At 41.7% G+C, this 12,685-nt stretch overlaps 39 non-coding genes across 39 annotated transcripts; all 39 read left to right on the top strand.

The window, feature by feature from the left end:
* Positions 1–172: 172 nt before the first annotated feature.
* On the top strand, positions 173–245 carry Trnar-ucg. The gene has a single exon. It is a non-coding gene; the product is annotated as a tRNA-Arg (tRNA).
* Positions 246–471: 226 nt separating this feature from the next.
* On the top strand, positions 472–544 carry Trnar-ucg. Its single transcript has one exon. It is a non-coding gene; the product is annotated as a tRNA-Arg (tRNA).
* A 226-nt stretch (positions 545–770) lies between these two features.
* Trnar-ucg lies at positions 771–843 on the top strand. Its single transcript has one exon. It is a non-coding gene; the product is annotated as a tRNA-Arg (tRNA).
* Positions 844–1,099: 256 nt separating this feature from the next.
* On the top strand, positions 1,100–1,172 carry Trnar-ucg. Its single transcript has one exon. It is a non-coding gene; the product is annotated as a tRNA-Arg (tRNA).
* A 287-nt stretch (positions 1,173–1,459) lies between these two features.
* On the top strand, positions 1,460–1,532 carry Trnar-ucg. The gene has a single exon. It is a non-coding gene; the product is annotated as a tRNA-Arg (tRNA).
* Positions 1,533–1,875: 343 nt separating this feature from the next.
* On the top strand, positions 1,876–1,948 carry Trnar-ucg. Its single transcript has one exon. It is a non-coding gene; the product is annotated as a tRNA-Arg (tRNA).
* Positions 1,949–2,175: 227 nt separating this feature from the next.
* On the top strand, positions 2,176–2,248 carry Trnar-ucg. Its single transcript has one exon. It is a non-coding gene; the product is annotated as a tRNA-Arg (tRNA).
* Positions 2,249–2,475: 227 nt separating this feature from the next.
* Trnar-ucg lies at positions 2,476–2,548 on the top strand. The gene has a single exon. It is a non-coding gene; the product is annotated as a tRNA-Arg (tRNA).
* Positions 2,549–2,775: 227 nt separating this feature from the next.
* Trnar-ucg lies at positions 2,776–2,848 on the top strand. The gene has a single exon. It is a non-coding gene; the product is annotated as a tRNA-Arg (tRNA).
* Positions 2,849–3,134: 286 nt separating this feature from the next.
* Trnar-ucg lies at positions 3,135–3,207 on the top strand. The gene has a single exon. It is a non-coding gene; the product is annotated as a tRNA-Arg (tRNA).
* A 226-nt stretch (positions 3,208–3,433) lies between these two features.
* On the top strand, positions 3,434–3,506 carry Trnar-ucg. The gene has a single exon. It is a non-coding gene; the product is annotated as a tRNA-Arg (tRNA).
* A 226-nt stretch (positions 3,507–3,732) lies between these two features.
* Trnar-ucg lies at positions 3,733–3,805 on the top strand. Its single transcript has one exon. It is a non-coding gene; the product is annotated as a tRNA-Arg (tRNA).
* A 226-nt stretch (positions 3,806–4,031) lies between these two features.
* Positions 4,032–4,104, top strand: Trnar-ucg. Its single transcript has one exon. It is a non-coding gene; the product is annotated as a tRNA-Arg (tRNA).
* A 226-nt stretch (positions 4,105–4,330) lies between these two features.
* On the top strand, positions 4,331–4,403 carry Trnar-ucg. The gene has a single exon. It is a non-coding gene; the product is annotated as a tRNA-Arg (tRNA).
* A 286-nt stretch (positions 4,404–4,689) lies between these two features.
* Trnar-ucg lies at positions 4,690–4,762 on the top strand. Its single transcript has one exon. It is a non-coding gene; the product is annotated as a tRNA-Arg (tRNA).
* Positions 4,763–4,988: 226 nt separating this feature from the next.
* On the top strand, positions 4,989–5,061 carry Trnar-ucg. Its single transcript has one exon. It is a non-coding gene; the product is annotated as a tRNA-Arg (tRNA).
* A 227-nt stretch (positions 5,062–5,288) lies between these two features.
* Trnar-ucg lies at positions 5,289–5,361 on the top strand. Its single transcript has one exon. It is a non-coding gene; the product is annotated as a tRNA-Arg (tRNA).
* A 287-nt stretch (positions 5,362–5,648) lies between these two features.
* Positions 5,649–5,721, top strand: Trnar-ucg. The gene has a single exon. It is a non-coding gene; the product is annotated as a tRNA-Arg (tRNA).
* A 341-nt stretch (positions 5,722–6,062) lies between these two features.
* On the top strand, positions 6,063–6,135 carry Trnar-ucg. Its single transcript has one exon. It is a non-coding gene; the product is annotated as a tRNA-Arg (tRNA).
* A 226-nt stretch (positions 6,136–6,361) lies between these two features.
* Trnar-ucg lies at positions 6,362–6,434 on the top strand. Its single transcript has one exon. It is a non-coding gene; the product is annotated as a tRNA-Arg (tRNA).
* A 226-nt stretch (positions 6,435–6,660) lies between these two features.
* On the top strand, positions 6,661–6,733 carry Trnar-ucg. The gene has a single exon. It is a non-coding gene; the product is annotated as a tRNA-Arg (tRNA).
* A 226-nt stretch (positions 6,734–6,959) lies between these two features.
* On the top strand, positions 6,960–7,032 carry Trnar-ucg. The gene has a single exon. It is a non-coding gene; the product is annotated as a tRNA-Arg (tRNA).
* Positions 7,033–7,258: 226 nt separating this feature from the next.
* Trnar-ucg lies at positions 7,259–7,331 on the top strand. The gene has a single exon. It is a non-coding gene; the product is annotated as a tRNA-Arg (tRNA).
* Positions 7,332–7,617: 286 nt separating this feature from the next.
* Positions 7,618–7,690, top strand: Trnar-ucg. The gene has a single exon. It is a non-coding gene; the product is annotated as a tRNA-Arg (tRNA).
* A 346-nt stretch (positions 7,691–8,036) lies between these two features.
* On the top strand, positions 8,037–8,109 carry Trnar-ucg. The gene has a single exon. It is a non-coding gene; the product is annotated as a tRNA-Arg (tRNA).
* A 227-nt stretch (positions 8,110–8,336) lies between these two features.
* On the top strand, positions 8,337–8,409 carry Trnar-ucg. Its single transcript has one exon. It is a non-coding gene; the product is annotated as a tRNA-Arg (tRNA).
* A 227-nt stretch (positions 8,410–8,636) lies between these two features.
* On the top strand, positions 8,637–8,709 carry Trnar-ucg. The gene has a single exon. It is a non-coding gene; the product is annotated as a tRNA-Arg (tRNA).
* Positions 8,710–8,936: 227 nt separating this feature from the next.
* Trnar-ucg lies at positions 8,937–9,009 on the top strand. The gene has a single exon. It is a non-coding gene; the product is annotated as a tRNA-Arg (tRNA).
* Positions 9,010–9,246: 237 nt separating this feature from the next.
* On the top strand, positions 9,247–9,319 carry Trnar-ucg. Its single transcript has one exon. It is a non-coding gene; the product is annotated as a tRNA-Arg (tRNA).
* A 227-nt stretch (positions 9,320–9,546) lies between these two features.
* Positions 9,547–9,619, top strand: Trnar-ucg. The gene has a single exon. It is a non-coding gene; the product is annotated as a tRNA-Arg (tRNA).
* A 286-nt stretch (positions 9,620–9,905) lies between these two features.
* Trnar-ucg lies at positions 9,906–9,978 on the top strand. The gene has a single exon. It is a non-coding gene; the product is annotated as a tRNA-Arg (tRNA).
* Positions 9,979–10,326: 348 nt separating this feature from the next.
* On the top strand, positions 10,327–10,399 carry Trnar-ucg. Its single transcript has one exon. It is a non-coding gene; the product is annotated as a tRNA-Arg (tRNA).
* A 226-nt stretch (positions 10,400–10,625) lies between these two features.
* Positions 10,626–10,698, top strand: Trnar-ucg. Its single transcript has one exon. It is a non-coding gene; the product is annotated as a tRNA-Arg (tRNA).
* A 227-nt stretch (positions 10,699–10,925) lies between these two features.
* On the top strand, positions 10,926–10,998 carry Trnar-ucg. The gene has a single exon. It is a non-coding gene; the product is annotated as a tRNA-Arg (tRNA).
* A 226-nt stretch (positions 10,999–11,224) lies between these two features.
* On the top strand, positions 11,225–11,297 carry Trnar-ucg. The gene has a single exon. It is a non-coding gene; the product is annotated as a tRNA-Arg (tRNA).
* Positions 11,298–11,583: 286 nt separating this feature from the next.
* Trnar-ucg lies at positions 11,584–11,656 on the top strand. Its single transcript has one exon. It is a non-coding gene; the product is annotated as a tRNA-Arg (tRNA).
* Positions 11,657–11,885: 229 nt separating this feature from the next.
* Positions 11,886–11,958, top strand: Trnar-ucg. The gene has a single exon. It is a non-coding gene; the product is annotated as a tRNA-Arg (tRNA).
* Positions 11,959–12,189: 231 nt separating this feature from the next.
* Trnar-ucg lies at positions 12,190–12,262 on the top strand. Its single transcript has one exon. It is a non-coding gene; the product is annotated as a tRNA-Arg (tRNA).
* A 226-nt stretch (positions 12,263–12,488) lies between these two features.
* Positions 12,489–12,561, top strand: Trnar-ucg. The gene has a single exon. It is a non-coding gene; the product is annotated as a tRNA-Arg (tRNA).
* The last annotated feature ends 124 nt before the right edge of the window (positions 12,562–12,685 follow it).

Genomic DNA, 12,685 nt, shown 5'->3' with positions numbered 1-12,685 from the left:
TTTCCACGTCTAATCTGCTAAAATGACGATGAACAATTTTACTCGATGGAAAATAGCATTTCAATGGAAACTGGGCATTCCAAAGTAGAGGCCTTATCATGGTGTCCAGAGACAAAAATAAATGAGTCGAACTGGAGTGTAGAATACGCTTTTCTGCGTCTGTAACATCGTTGGCCTCGTGGCCTAATGGATAAGGCGTCTGACTTCGAATCAGAAGATTGCGAGTTCGAGTCTCGTCGGGGTCGTAGTTCAACTCTTTTATACAATTTTGAAAAGTGGCAGTTGTCAGTACAAACTACTTTCCACGTCTAATCTGCTAAAATGACGATGAACAATTTTACTCGATGGAAAATAGCATTTCAATGGAAACTGGGCATTCCAAAGTAGAGGCCTTATCATGGTGTCCAGAGACAAAAATAAATGAGTCGAACTGGAGTGTAGAATACGCTTTTCTGCGTCTGCAACATCGTTGGCCTCGTGGCCTAATGGATAAGGCGTCTGACTTCGAATCAGAAGATTGCGAGTTCGAGTCTCGTCGGGGTCGTAGTTCAACTCTTTTATACAATTTTGAAAAGTGGCAGTTGTCAGTACAAACTACTTTCCACGTCTAATCTGCTAAAATGACGATGAACAATTTTACTCGATGGAAAATAGCATTTCAATGGAAACTGGGCATTCCAAAGTAGAGGCCTTATCATGGTGTCCAGAGACAAAAATAAATGAGTCGAACTGGAGTGTAGAATACGCTTTTCTGCGTCTGCAACATCGTTGGCCTCGTGGCCTAATGGATAAGGCGTCTGACTTCGAATCAGAAGATTGCGAGTTCGAGTCTCGTCGGGGTCGTAGTTCAACTCTTTTATACAATTTTGAAAAGTGGCAGTTGTCGTCAGTACAAACTACTTTCCACGTCTAATGGCCTTCCATGTTTCAAAGGAAATCTGCATTCCAAAGTAGAGGCCTTATCATGGTGTCCAGAGACAAAATATAAATGAGTCGAACTGGAGTGTAGAATATGCTTTTCTGCGTCTTCAACATCGTCACAAAATAAATGAGTCGAACTGGAGTGTAGAATACGCTTTTCTGCGTCTGCAACATCGTTGGCCTCGTGGCCTAATGGATAAGGCGTCTGACTTCGAATCAGAAGATTGCGAGTTCGAGTCTCGTCGGGGTCGTAGTTCAACTCTTTTTATACAATTTTGAAAAGTGGCAGTTGTCAGTACAAACTACTTTCCACGTCTAATCTGCTAAAATGACGATGAACAATTTTACTCTATGGAAAATAGCATTTCAATGGAAACTGGGCATTCCAAAGTAGAGGCCTTATCATGGTGTCCAGAGACAAAAATAAATGAGTCGAACTGGAGTGTAGAATATGCTTTTCTGCGTCTTCAACATCGTCACAAAATAAATGAGTCGAACTGGAGTGTAGAATACGCTTTTCTGCGTCTGCAAAATCGTTGGCCTCGTGGCCTAATGGATAAGGCGTCTGACTTCGAATCAGAAGATTGCGAGTTCGAGTCTCGTCGGGGTCGTAGTTCAACTCTTTTTATACAATTTTGAAAAGTGGCAGTTGTCAGTACAAACTACTTTCCACGTCTAATCTGCTAAAATGACGATGAGCAATGTTACTCGATGGAAAATAGCATTTCAAAGGAAACTGGGCATTCCAAAGTAGAGGCCTTATCATGGTGTCCAGAGACAAAAATAAATGAATCGAACTGGAGTGTAGAATACGCTTTTCTGCATCTGCAACATCGTCACAAAATAAATGAGTCGAACTGGAGTGTAGAATACGCTTTTCGTTGCAACATCGTCACAAAATAAATGAGTCGAACTGGAGTGTAGAATACGCTTTTCTGCGTCTGCAACATCGTTGGCCTCGTGGCCTAATGGATAAGGCGTCTGACTTCGAATCAGAAGATTGCGAGTTCGAGTCTCGTCGGGGTCGTAGTTCAACTCTTTTTATACAATTTTGAAAAGTGGCAGTTGTCAGTACAAACTACTTTCCACGTCTAATCTGCTAAAATGACGATGAACAATTTTACTCGATGGAAAATAGCATTTCAATGGAAACTGGGCATTCCAAAGTAGAGGCCTTATCATGGTGTCCAGAGACAAAAATAAATGAGTCGAACTGGAGTGTAGAATACGCTTTTCTGCGTCTGCAACATCGTTGGCCTCGTGGCCTAATGGATAAGGCGTCTGACTTCGAATCAGAAGATTGCGAGTTCGAGTCTCGTCGGGGTCGTAGTTCAACTCTTTTTATACAATTTTGAAAAGTGGCAGTTGTCAGTACAACCTACTTTCCACGTCTAATCTGCTAAAATGACGATGAACAATTTTACTCTATGGAAAATAGCATTTCAATGGAAACTGGGCATTCCAAAGTAGAGGCCTTATCATGGTGTCCAGAGACAAAAATAAATGAGTCGAACTGGAGTGTAGAATACGCTTTTCTGCGTCTGTAACATCGTTGGCCTCGTGGCCTAATGGATAAGGCGTCTGACTTCGAATCAGAAGATTGCGAGTTCGAGTCTCGTCGGGGTCGTAGTTCAACTCTTTTTATACAATTTTGAAAAGTGGCAGTTGTCAGTACAAACTACTTTCCACGTCTAATCTGCTAAAATGACGATGAACAATTTTACTCGATGGAAAATAGCATTTCAATGGAAACTGGGCATTCCAAAGTAGAGGCCTTATCATGGTGTCCAGAGACAAAAATAAATGAGTCGAACTGGAGTGTAGAATACGCTTTTCTGCGTCTGCAAAATCGTTGGCCTCGTGGCCTAATGGATAAGGCGTCTGACTTCGAATCAGAAGATTGCGAGTTCGAGTCTCGTCGGGGTCGTAGTTCAACTCTTTTTATACAATTTTGAAAAGTGGCAGTTGTCAGTACAAACTACTTTCCACGTCTAATCTGCTAAAATGACGATGAACAATTTCACTCTATGGAAAATAGCATTTCAAAGGAAAATAGCATTCCAAAGTAGAGGCCTTATCATGGTGTCCAGAGACAAAAATAAATGAGTCGAACTGGAGTGTAGAATATGCTTTTCTGCGTCTGCAACATCGTCACAAAATAAATGAGTCGAACTGGAGTGTAGAATACGCTTTTCTGCGTCTGCAACATCGTTGGCCTCGTGGCCTAATGGATAAGGCGTCTGACTTCGAATCAGAAGATTGCGAGTTCGAGTCTCGTCGGGGTCGTAGTTCAACTCTTTTATACAATTTTGAAAAGTGGCAGTTGTCAGTACAAACTACTTTCCACGTCTAATCTGCTAAAATGACGATGAACAATTTTACTCGATGGAAAATAGCATTTCAATGGAAACTGGGCATTCCAAAGTAGAGGCCTTATCATGGTGTCCAGAGACAAAAATAAATGAGTCGAACTGGAGTGTAGAATACGCTTTTCTGCGTCTGCAACATCGTTGGCCTCGTGGCCTAATGGATAAGGCGTCTGACTTCGAATCAGAAGATTGCGAGTTCGAGTCTCGTCGGGGTCGTAGTTCAACTCTTTTATACAATTTTGAAAAGTGGCAGTTGTCAGTACAACCTACTTTCCACGTCTAATCTGCTAAAATGACGATGAACAATTTTACTCGATGGAAAATAGCATTTCAATGGAAACTGGGCATTCCAAAGTAGAGGCCTTATCATGGTGTCCAGAGACAAAAATAAATGAGTCGAACTGGAGTGTAGAATACGCTTTTCTGCGTCTGCAACATCGTTGGCCTCGTGGCCTAATGGATAAGGCGTCTGACTTCGAATCAGAAGATTGCGAGTTCGAGTCTCGTCGGGGTCGTAGTTCAACTCTTTTATACAATTTTGAAAAGTGGCAGTTGTCAGTACAAACTACTTTCCACGTCTAATCTGCTAAAATGACGATGAACAATTTTACTCGATGGAAAATAGCATTTCAATGGAAACTGGGCATTCCAAAGTAGAGGCCTTATCATGGTGTCCAGAGACAAAAATAAATGAGTCGAACTGGAGTGTAGAATACGCTTTTCTGCGTCTGTAACATCGTTGGCCTCGTGGCCTAATGGATAAGGCGTCTGACTTCGAATCAGAAGATTGCGAGTTCGAGTCTCGTCGGGGTCGTAGTTCAACTCTTTTATACAATTTTGAAAAGTGGCAGTTGTCAGTACAACCTACTTTCCACGTCTAATCTGCTAAAATGACGATGAACAATTTTACTCGATGGAAAATAGCATTTCAATGGAAACTGGGCATTCCAAAGTAGAGGCCTTATCATGGTGTCCAGAGACAAAAATAAATGAGTCGAACTGGAGTGTAGAATACGCTTTTCTGCGTCTGCAACATCGTTGGCCTCGTGGCCTAATGGATAAGGCGTCTGACTTCGAATCAGAAGATTGCGAGTTCGAGTCTCGTCGGGGTCGTAGTTCAACTCTTTTATACAATTTTGAAAAGTGGCAGTTGTCAGTACAAACTACTTTCCACGTCTAATCTGCTAAAATGACGATGAACAATTTTACTCTATGGAAAATAGCATTTCAATGGAAACTGGGCATTCCAAAGTAGAGGCCTTATCATGGTGTCCAGAGACAAAAATAAATGAGTCGAACTGGAGTGTAGAATATGCTTTTCTGCGTCTGCAACATCGTCACAAAATAAATGAGTCGAACTGGAGTGTAGAATACGCTTTTCTGCGTCTGCAACATCGTTGGCCTCGTGGCCTAATGGATAAGGCGTCTGACTTCGAATCAGAAGATTGCGAGTTCGAGTCTCGTCGGGGTCGTAGTTCAACTCTTTTATACAATTTTGAAAAGTGGCAGTTGTCAGTACAAACTACTTTCCACGTCTAATCTGCTAAAATGACGATGAACAATTTTACTCGATGGAAAATAGCATTTCAATGGAAACTGGGCATTCCAAAGTAGAGGCCTTATCATGGTGTCCAGAGACAAAAATAAATGAGTCGAACTGGAGTGTAGAATACGCTTTTCTGCGTCTGCAACATCGTTGGCCTCGTGGCCTAATGGATAAGGCGTCTGACTTCGAATCAGAAGATTGCGAGTTCGAGTCTCGTCGGGGTCGTAGTTCAACTCTTTTTATACAATTTTGAAAAGTGGCAGTTGTCAGTACAAACTACTTTCCACGTCTAATCTGCTAAAATGACGATGAACAATTTTACTCGATGGAAAATAGCATTTCAATGGAAACTGGGCATTCCAAAGTAGAGGCCTTATCATGGTGTCCAGAGACAAAAATAAATGAGTCGAACTGGAGTGTAGAATACGCTTTTCTGCGTCTGCAACATCGTTGGCCTCGTGGCCTAATGGATAAGGCGTCTGACTTCGAATCAGAAGATTGCGAGTTCGAGTCTCGTCGGGGTCGTAGTTCAACTCTTTTATACAATTTTGAAAAGTGGCAGTTGTCAGTACAAACCTACTTTCCACGTCTAATCTGCTAAAATGACGATGAACAATTTCACTCTATGGAAAATAGCATTTCAATGGAAACTAGCATTCCAAAGTAGAGGCCTTATCATGGTGTCCAGAGACAAAAAATAAATGAGTCGAACTGGAGTGTAGAATATGCTTTTCTGCGTCTGCAACATCGTCACAAAATAAATGAGTCGAACTGGAGTGTAGAATACGCTTTTCTGCGTCTGCAACATCGTTGGCCTCGTGGCCTAATGGATAAGGCGTCTGACTTCGAATCAGAAGATTGCGAGTTCGAGTCTCGTCGGGGTCGTAGTTCAACTCTTTTATACAATTTTGAAAAGTGGCAGTTGTCAGTACAAACTACTTTCCACGTCTAATCTGCTAAAATGACGATGAACAATTTTACTCGATGGAAAATAGCATTTCAATGGAAACTGGGCATTCCAAAGTAGAGGCCTTATCATGGTGTCCAGAGACAAAATAAATGAATCGAACTGGAGTGTAGAATACCTTTTCTGCATCTGCAACATCGTCACAAAATAAATGAGTCGAACTGGAGTGTAGAATACGCTTTTCTGCGTCTGCAACATCGTCACAAAATTGAGTCGAACTGGAGTGTAGAATACGCTTTTCTGCGTCTGCAACATCGTTGGCCTCGTGGCCTAATGGATAAGGCGTCTGACTTCGAATCAGAAGATTGCGAGTTCGAGTCTCGTCGGGGTCGTAGTTCAACTCTTTTATACAATTTTGAAAAGTGGCAGTTGTCAGTACAAACTACTTTCCACGTCTAATCTGCTAAAATGACGATGAACAATTTTACTCGATGGAAAATAGCATTTCAATGGAAACTGGGCATTCCAAAGTAGAGGCCTTATCATGGTGTCCAGAGACAAAAATAAATGAGTCGAACTGGAGTGTAGAATACGCTTTTCTGCGTCTGCAACATCGTTGGCCTCGTGGCCTAATGGATAAGGCGTCTGACTTCGAATCAGAAGATTGCGAGTTCGAGTCTCGTCGGGGTCGTAGTTCAACTCTTTTATACAATTTTGAAAAGTGGCAGTTGTCAGTACAACCTACTTTCCACGTCTAATCTGCTAAAATGACGATGAACAATTTTACTCTATGGAAAATAGCATTTCAATGGAAACTGGGCATTCCAAAGTAGAGGCCTTATCATGGTGTCCAGAGACAAAAATAAATGAGTCGAACTGGAGTGTAGAATACGCTTTTCTGCGTCTGCAACATCGTTGGCCTCGTGGCCTAATGGATAAGGCGTCTGACTTCGAATCAGAAGATTGCGAGTTCGAGTCTCGTCGGGGTCGTAGTTCAACTCTTTTATACAATTTTGAAAAGTGGCAGTTGTCAGTACAAACTACTTTCCACGTCTAATCTGCTAAAATGACGATGAACAATTTTACTCGATGGAAAATAGCATTTCAATGGAAACTGGGCATTCCAAAGTAGAGGCCTTATCATGGTGTCCAGAGACAAAAATAAATGAGTCGAACTGGAGTGTAGAATACGCTTTTCTGCGTCTGTAACATCGTTGGCCTCGTGGCCTAATGGATAAGGCGTCTGACTTCGAATCAGAAGATTGCGAGTTCGAGTCTCGTCGGGGTCGTAGTTCAACTCTTTTATACAATTTTGAAAAGTGGCAGTTGTCAGTACAACCTACTTTCCACGTCTAATCTGCTAAAATGACGATGAACAATTTTACTCGATGGAAAATAGCATTTCAATGGAAACTGGGCATTCCAAAGTAGAGGCCTTATCATGGTGTCCAGAGACAAAAATAAATGAGTCGAACTGGAGTGTAGAATACGCTTTTCTGCGTCTGCAACATCGTTGGCCTCGTGGCCTAATGGATAAGGCGTCTGACTTCGAATCAGAAGATTGCGAGTTCGAGTCTCGTCGGGGTCGTAGTTCAACTCTTTTTATACAATTTTGAAAAGTGGCAGTTGTCAGTACAAACTACTTTCCACGTCTAATCTGCTAAAATGACGATGAACAATTTCACTCTATGGAAAATAGCATTTCAATGGAAAATAGCATTCCAAAGTAGAGGCCTTATCATGGTGTCCAGAGACAAAAATAAATGAGTCGAACTGGAGTGTAGAATATGCTTTTCTGCGTCTTCAACATCGTCACAAAATAAATGAGTCGAACTGGAGTGTAGAATACGCTTTTCTGCGTCTGCAACATCGTTGGCCTCGTGGCCTAATGGATAAGGCGTCTGACTTCGAATCAGAAGATTGCGAGTTCGAGTCTCGTCGGGGTCGTAGTTCAACTCTTTTATACAATTTTGAAAAGTGGCAGTTGTCAGTACAAACTACTTTCCACGTCTAATCTGCTAAAATGACGATGAACAATTTTACTCGATGGAAAATAGCATTTCAAAGGAAACTGGGCATTCCAAAGTAGAGGCCTTATCATGGTGTCCAGAGACAACAATAAATGAATCGAACTGGAGTGTAGAATACGCTTTTCTGCATCTGCAACATCGTCACAAAATAAATGAGTCGAACTGGAGTGTAGAATACGCTTTTCTGCGTCTGCAACATCGTCACAAAATAAATGAGTCGAACTGGAGTGTAGAATACGCTTTTCTGCGTCTGCAACATCGTTGGCCTCGTGGCCTAATGGATAAGGCGTCTGACTTCGAATCAGAAGATTGCGAGTTCGAGTCTCGTCGGGGTCGTAGTTCAACTCTTTTTATACAATTTTGAAAAGTGGCAGTTGTCAGTACAAACTACTTTCCACGTCTAATCTGCTAAAATGACGATGAACAATTTTACTCGATGGAAAATAGCATTTCAATGGAAACTGGGCATTCCAAAGTAGAGGCCTTATCATGGTGTCCAGAGACAAAAATAAATGAGTCGAACTGGAGTGTAGAATACGCTTTTCTGCGTCTGCAAAATCGTTGGCCTCGTGGCCTAATGGATAAGGCGTCTGACTTCGAATCAGAAGATTGCGAGTTCGAGTCTCGTCGGGGTCGTAGTTCAACTCTTTTTATACAATTTTGAAAAGTGGCAGTTGTCAGTACAACCTACTTTCCACGTCTAATCTGCTAAAATGACGATGAACAATTTTACTCTATGGAAAATAGCATTTCAATGGAAACTGGGCATTCCAAAGTAGAGGCCTTATCATGGTGTCCAGAGACAAAAATAAATGAGTCGAACTGGAGTGTAGAATACGCTTTTCTGCGTCTGCAACATCGTTGGCCTCGTGGCCTAATGGATAAGGCGTCTGACTTCGAATCAGAAGATTGCGAGTTCGAGTCTCGTCGGGGTCGTAGTTCAACTCTTTTTATACAATTTTGAAAAGTGGCAGTTGTCAGTACAAACTACTTTCCACGTCTAATCTGCTAAAATGACGATGAACAATTTTACTCGATGGAAAATAGCATTTCAATGGAAACTGGGCATTCCAAAGTAGAGGCCTTATCATGGTGTCCAGAGACAAAAATAAATGAGTCGAACTGGAGTGTAGAATACGCTTTTCTGCGTCTGTAACATCGTTGGCCTCGTGGCCTAATGGATAAGGCGTCTGACTTCGAATCAGAAGATTGCGAGTTCGAGTCTCGTCGGGGTCGTAGTTCAACTCTTTTATACAATTTTGAAAAGTGGCAGTTGTCAGTACAACCTACTTTCCACGTCTAATCTGCTAAAATGACGATGAACAATTTTACTCTATGGAAAATAGCATTTCAATGGAAACTGGGCATTCCAAAGTAGAGGCCTTATCATGGTGTCCAGAGACAAAATATGAATGAGTCGAACTGAGTCGAACTGGAGTGTAGAATACGCTTTTCTGCGTCTGTAACATCGTTGGCCTCGTGGCCTAATGGATAAGGCGTCTGACTTCGAATCAGAAGATTGCGAGTTCGAGTCTCGTCGGGGTCGTAGTTCAACTCTTTTTATACAATTTTGAAAAGTGGCAGTTGTCAGTACAAACTACTTTCCACGTCTAATCTGCTAAAATGACGATGAACAATTTTACTCTATGGAAAATAGCATTTCAATGGAAACTGGGCATTCCAAAGTAGAGGCCTTATCATGGTGTCCAGAGACAAAAATAAATGAGTCGAACTGGAGTGTAGAATACGCTTTTCTGCGTCTGCAAAATCGTTGGCCTCGTGGCCTAATGGATAAGGCGTCTGACTTCGAATCAGAAGATTGCGAGTTCGAGTCTCGTCGGGGTCGTAGTTCAACTCTTTTTATACAATTTTGAAAAGTGGCAGTTGTCAGTACAAACTACTTTCCACGTCTAATCTGCTAAAATGACGATGAACAATTTCACTCTATGGAAAATAGCATTTCAATGGAAAATAGCATTCCAAAGTAGAGGCCTTATCATGGTGTCCAGAGACAAAAATAAATGAGTCGAACTGGAGTGTAGAATATGCTTTTCTGCGTCTGCAACATCGTCACAAAATAAATGAGTCGAACTGGAGTGTAGAATACGCTTTTCTGCGTCTGCAAAATCGTTGGCCTCGTGGCCTAATGGATAAGGCGTCTGACTTCGAATCAGAAGATTGCGAGTTCGAGTCTCGTCGGGGTCGTAGTTCAACTCTTTTTATACAATTTTGAAAAGTGGCAGTTGTCAGTACAAACTACTTTCCACGTCTAATCTGCTAAAATGACGATGAGCAATGTTACTCGATGGAAAATAGCATTTCAAAGGAAACTGGGCATTCCAAAGTAGAGGCCTTATCATGGTGTCCAGAGACAACAATAAATGAATCGAACTGGAGTGTAGAATACGCTTTTCTGCATCTGCAACATCGTCACAAAATAAAATGAGTCGAACTGGAGTGTAGAATACGCTTTTCTGCGTCTGCAACATCGTCACAAAATAAATGAGTCGAACTGGAGTGTAGAATACGCTTTTCTGCGTCTGCAACATCGTTGGCCTCGTGGCCTAATGGATAAGGCGTCTGACTTCGAATCAGAAGATTGCGAGTTCGAGTCTCGTCGGGGTCGTAGTTCAACTCTTTTATACAATTTTGAAAAGTGGCAGTTGTCAGTACAAACTACTTTCCACGTCTAATCTGCTAAAATGACGATGAACAATTTTACTCGATGGAAAATAGCATTTCAATGGAAACTGGGCATTCCAAAGTAGAGGCCTTATCATGGTGTCCAGAGACAAAAATAAATGAGTCGAACTGGAGTGTAGAATACGCTTTTCTGCGTCTGCAACATCGTTGGCCTCGTGGCCTAATGGATAAGGCGTCTGACTTCGAATCAGAAGATTGCGAGTTCGAGTCTCGTCGGGGTCGTAGTTCAACTCTTTTTATACAATTTTGAAAAGTGGCAGTTGTCAGTACAACCTACTTTCCACGTCTAATCTGCTAAAATGACGATGAACAATTTTACTCTATGGAAAATAGCATTTCAATGGAAACTGGGCATTCCAAAGTAGAGGCCTTATCATGGTGTCCAGAGACAAAAATAAATGAGTCGAACTGGAGTGTAGAATACGCTTTTCTGCGTCTGCAACATCGTTGGCCTCGTGGCCTAATGGATAAGGCGTCTGACTTCGAATCAGAAGATTGCGAGTTCGAGTCTCGTCGGGGTCGTAGTTCAACTCTTTTATACAATTTTGAAAAGTGGCAGTTGTCAGTACAAACTACTTTCCACGTCTAATCTGCTAAAATGACGATGAACAATTTTACTCGATGGAAAATAGCATTTCAATGGAAACTGGGCATTCCAAAGTAGAGGCCTTATCATGGTGTCCAGAGACAAAAATAAATGAATCGAACTGGAGTGTAGAATACGCTTTTCTGCGTCTGCAAAATCGTTGGCCTCGTGGCCTAATGGATAAGGCGTCTGACTTCGAATCAGAAGATTGCGAGTTCGAGTCTCGTCGGGGTCGTAGTTCAACTCTTTTTATACAATTTTGAAAAGTGGCAGTTGTCAGTACAAACTACTTTCCACGTCTAATCTGCTAAAATGACGATGAACAATTTCACTCTATGGAAAATAGCATTTCAAAGGAAAATAGCATTCCAAAGTAGAGGCCTTATCATGGTGTCCAGAGACAAAAATAAATGAGTCGAACTGGAGTGTAGAATATGCTTTTCTGCGTCTGCAACATCGTCACAAAATAAATGAGTCGAACTGGAGTGTAGAATACGCTTTTCTGCGTCTGCAACATCGTTGGCCTCGTGGCCTAATGGATAAGGCGTCTGACTTCGAATCAGAAGATTGCGAGTTCGAGTCTCGTCGGGGTCGTAGTTCAACTCTTTTTATACAATTTTGAAAAGTGGCAGTTGTCAGTACAAACTACTTTCCACGTCTAATCTGCTAAAATGACGATGAACAATTTTACTCTATGGAAAATAGCATTTCAATGGAAACTGGGCATTCCAAAGTAGAGGCCTTATCATGGTGTCCAGAGACAAAAAAATAAATGAGTCGAACTGGAGTGTAGAATACGCTTTTCTGCGTCTGCAACATCGTTGGCCTCGTGGCCTAATGGATAAGGCGTCTGACTTCGAATCAGAAGATTGCGAGTTCGAGTCTCGTCGGGGTCGTAGTTCAACTCTTTTATACAATTTTGAAAAGTGGCAGTTGTCAGTACAACCTACTTTCCACGTCTAATCTGCTAAAATGACGATGAACAATTTTACTCGATGGAAAATAGCATTTCAATGGAAACTGGGCATTCCAAAGTAGAGGCCTTATCATGGTGTCCAGAGACAAAATAAATGAGTCGAACTGGAGTCGAACTAGAGAATACGCTTTTCTGCGTCTGCAACATCGTTGGCCTCGTGGCCTAATGGATAAGGCGTCTGACTTCGAATCAGAAGATTGCGAGTTCGAGTCTCGTCGGGGTCGTAGTTCAACTCTTTTTATACAATTTTGAAAAGTGGCAGTTGTCAGTACAAACTACTTTCCACGTCTAATCTGCTAAAATGACGATGAACAATTTTACTCGATGGAAAATAGCATTTCAATGGAAACTGGGCATTCCAAAGTAGAGGCCTTATCATGGTGTCCAGAGACAAAATAAATGAGTCGAACTGGAGTGTAGAATACGCTTTTCTGCGTCTGCAACATCGTTGGCCTCGTGGCCTAATGGATAAGGCGTCTGACTTCGAATCAGAAGATTGCGAGTTCGAGTCTCGTCGGGGTCGTAGTTCAACTCTTTTTATACAATTTTGAAAAGTGGCAGTTGTCAGTACAAACTACTTTCCACGTCTAATCTGCTAAAATGACGATGAACAATTTTACTCTATGGAAAATAGCATTTCAATGGAA

This window comes from Haliotis rubra, unplaced genomic scaffold (assembly GCF_003918875.1).
Source record: "Haliotis rubra isolate DU_JTF1 unplaced genomic scaffold, ASM391887v1 Scf405, whole genome shotgun sequence".
Lineage (NCBI taxonomy): Eukaryota > Metazoa > Mollusca > Gastropoda > Lepetellida > Haliotidae > Haliotis > Haliotis rubra.
The sequence above is the reverse complement of the archived record's forward strand: the minus strand, read 5'-3'. Positions and strand labels throughout refer to the sequence as shown.